The sequence below is a fragment of the Sinohyriopsis cumingii genome, chromosome 10, assembly GCF_028554795.1.
Source record: "Sinohyriopsis cumingii isolate HCF-2022 chromosome 10, ASM2855479v2, whole genome shotgun sequence".
Classification (NCBI taxonomy): domain Eukaryota; kingdom Metazoa; phylum Mollusca; class Bivalvia; order Unionida; family Unionidae; genus Sinohyriopsis; species Sinohyriopsis cumingii.
The window spans coordinates 25,512,161-25,516,022 of NC_142970.1; the positions used below are offsets into that span (position 1 = coordinate 25,512,161).

General features: G+C 31.4%; 1 long non-coding RNA gene across 1 annotated transcript; it reads right to left on the reverse strand.

Moving 5' to 3' along the window:
- Positions 1-940: 940 nt before the first annotated feature.
- Positions 941-3,361, reverse strand: LOC149789769 (uncharacterized). The gene is made up of 2 exons (XR_016423973.1): positions 1,816-3,361; positions 941-1,089 (listed from the first exon to the last, which is right to left on the reverse strand). It is a non-coding gene; the product is annotated as an uncharacterized LOC149789769 (long non-coding RNA).
- Positions 3,362-3,862: the final 501 nt, after the last annotated feature.

Here is a 3,862-nt window from a genome sequence, read left to right on the forward strand (position 1 = left end):
TAAAAGAGAAATTTAGTTCAACCAAAGATTCATAAATTAATCTTCCTAGGTATGGATCGGGTTTCAAATATGCATCGTCATCATCGACTTTTGAAGTAGCAAAAATTAATCTTCTTTAACCTCGTTAAAAAATGAAATTGAGGTTTGACAGAATTACACAAAGAAAAAGTTTTCAGTGTAGTAATTATCTGAAGTGAATTTTACAGCTGTCTCATAGACGTATTTTTTAACAGTAATGATTCTTCCCCAAATACTACATACTTGCCATTTAATAATATTAATTATTTTAAAGACTATCTTCAAAGATCATGAAAGGAGTTGTTGAAGAAAAAGAACAGTTTTGAGATATCAGAGGTTGCTACTACTGCCCAATATAGTTATATTTAACAGTTACCGGGGATATTCTAAGTTGTTGCACAATTCTTGTATGAAATGTTTTAGTCCTAAAAAAGCAGCTTAAAAGTACAAAAATGTGTTGAATGAAATTGTGGAATAAAATGAATATTGGTAGATATTACAACTCTAATGTGACTGTTACTATACCAAAGTAGTGTTTTATTTCACAGGTATCATGGTCAATCCAAGTTGTTGCAAGATGCTTGCATGCCATGTTCGGAATTTACTCTTTTAAATACAGTTCTAAAGGTAGGAAAGGTATTGAAAGGAATCTATGAACTGTAGTGATCATAAGGAAAAGATGAATAGACATAGCAAGAGAATAAAATAAGAATGTGTTATTTTAATGATATTGCACACATAAGACTTCACACACACACACACACACAATTAGTAAAGGGGTATAACATTTTCATGGTTAGTGAAAAGTATGGTACCTGTTGATACAAAGGGTTACATCTCTGAAAGGTCAAAAAGAAATCTTGCATTGAAATAAAAGTGCTGTTATTTATGTGTAGTACAATGATAAACAAGAACTATGTGATGATTTTAAGAAGTTTAGTTTTGTTCTTATTTACAGTTTTATAAACATAAAAAGACATAAAATACTCATGTCAGGACAAATCTCATGGATGATGACCTCAGCCTCCAAATGGGAGATGACTTCAGCATCTGATATCATGTGTATCAGTACTGGAAATAGATGATGAAATAAAATCTGCTTTAAAATATTGTAACAAACTAACATATCAATGTGCTTTAATCAATATATATCAATATACATGAATAATGAAGCAGTTAAAACAGTTTGAAAATCAACTATATATGAAACTGTTTTTAAAACAAAATTAAAGTTTAATTTAGTTGACCAAGTAGCTAAGAGCAGATGTAAAGAAATTGGTTCCTCTACATATAATTCATTCTTTGTAGGTGTAATAAAATATTAAAAAGATTTGTTTGTTTTGTCTGATTTACCTCAACAAACAGCATCGGAACAATTATACTTTTGATTTGGAATCAAAGTCTTCTGTGCAAATTCATATGACTTAAACCTGAAAAAATATTCAATTGTATCATTCACCTGTGAATTGTTAAACAGGTAAATGAGTGTAACTTATGAACTTATTTATGAAACCCATTTTGAATCCTGATCAATCAACAGTCAATAAGACTGTTGTCTTACGAATATATATATAATAATTTATTAATGTAAGACTTTTCATTGAAAATGATTTGCTGACACAGAAACTTTACTAAATGTTGCCAAGCAGGGCTTGGGCTATTCATTGGAAATTTACATTATTCACATCCCCATATTATCTACATTACACCAGTGTGGACATTTATGTTTTACAAACACAAACTGCAGTCAACTGCTGTCATTTCTGTAGACATGTAAATTATTATATTCATACTTACCATATTTTCATTTGGAATATTCAAGCCAGAAATCAAGGTAAGTCTCTTTCCCATGTGTGAAGACATGCTGTCCCCTTCATTGGTGTGAAATTAGGGCAAACATTTTTTACCAGCAGATCGTCAGACAGCTTAATGAACAAAGGACACTTGTATATCTCCCATGTGCAGTGTTATGAAAGCAGCCCTCACTCTAAACTCTGTCATTTGTAACACAGGCTGCTTCTGTGGGTTGTCTCTTGTTATAAAGTCTCTCATTTATAACACTGTATACTTGTATGTCTACCATGAGTAGTTTTAATAAACTCTCATTATAAACTCCACAAAATGTAACACATGTAACTTGTATGTCTCAGATGAATAATGTTATTATAACATCCGTAAGTATAAATCCCTATCAGTTATACCACAGGCCACATGTATAGCTCAGATGATGTTATCATAAACATATTAATGATATATATCATGTCTTTTTAAAAAACTGTTTTAACAAACATATATTTTAAACAAACAGAATACTTATATTGTCAATGATATTGAAGAAAAAAACTCAGACAAAATCATATTTGAAATGTTCATTGTTAATTTTAAATGTTAACTTGTTAAAATATGGAAAGAAAATGATATTTATCTTTGTACATCTCATTAAGTTAGTAAACATGTTGACAACAATTTTACTTAAATGGGTTTTCTCCAGTATGAATCATTATGTGCCGTTTTAAATGTCCTCTCTGACTGAACATTTTATCACACACTATACACTGATATGGTTTTTCTCCAGTATGTATCCTTATGTGCAGTTTTAAATCTCCACCCTGATTAAACATTTTATCACACATTTCACACTTATATGGTTTTTCTCCAGTATGTCTCCTCATGTGACGTTTTAAATTTCCACTCTGACTAAACATTTTATTACACGCTTCACATTTATATGGTTTTTCTCCAGTATGCGTCATCATGTGATGTTTCAAAGTTCCATACTGATTAAACATTTTATGACACACTTCACACTTATATGGTTTCTCTCCAGTATGAGTCCTTGTGTGAAGTTTTAAACTTCTACTTACACTAAATTCTGCATCACACACTTCACATTTAAATGGTTTTTCTCCAGTATGAATCCTCAAGTGAAGTTTTAAACTTAAACTATCACTAAATTTTGTGCCACACACTTCACATTTAAATGTTTTTTTTCCAGTATGCATTCTCATGTGACGTTGTAAATGTCCATTCCAACTAAAATATTTATTACACATTTCACACTTGTATGGTTTTTCTCCAGTATGAATCCTTGTGTGAAGTTTTAAATTTCCACTGTGATTAAACAGTTTATCACATACTTCACACTTGAATGGTTTTTCTCCAGTATGAATCCTCATGTGCACTTTTAAATCTCCTTTCCGATTACACCTTTTATCACAAAGTTTACACTTATATGTTTTTTCTCCAGTATTTATTGTCACGTGCAGTTTTAAATCTTCACTCTCATCAAACATTTTATCACAAATTTCACACTGATATGGCGTTTTCTTAGTTTGCCACTTGCCGTTTTAAACCGGTGCATAGAAACACCGGAACGTTCCGAAACGCCGAAACACACCGAAACGCCGGAACGCAATAGAAACACTGAAACGCAATATCGTACATATCATAGCTGGAAATTTTGAAATTTACGAAAACAATTTAAAAAGAAAATAACTAATAAAGTGTCTAATACAATTTTTTACATAAGTTTAATGCTTAATCTATTAGTCCCCCCTACCGATTTCAATAACGAAAACGTTAATGTGATAAAAAGTGCACAGAACTAAGTCAATTTGAATCACTGATTTATAATTTCTAACCTCACTGTGACCAGAATGGAACTATTGCTGGCATCCCTTGCACCTTTTCATGCTTAACGGACTTTCCATACTAACATTGCGCCATATTGCGTACACTATAGGCAAGTTTATTTCCATCAGACAAGATAATGACGTAGTTCATCCTGTTCGGCAACCATTACGTTGAGAGTTTGGAATTATATCCCTTTGCAAAAATGAACATA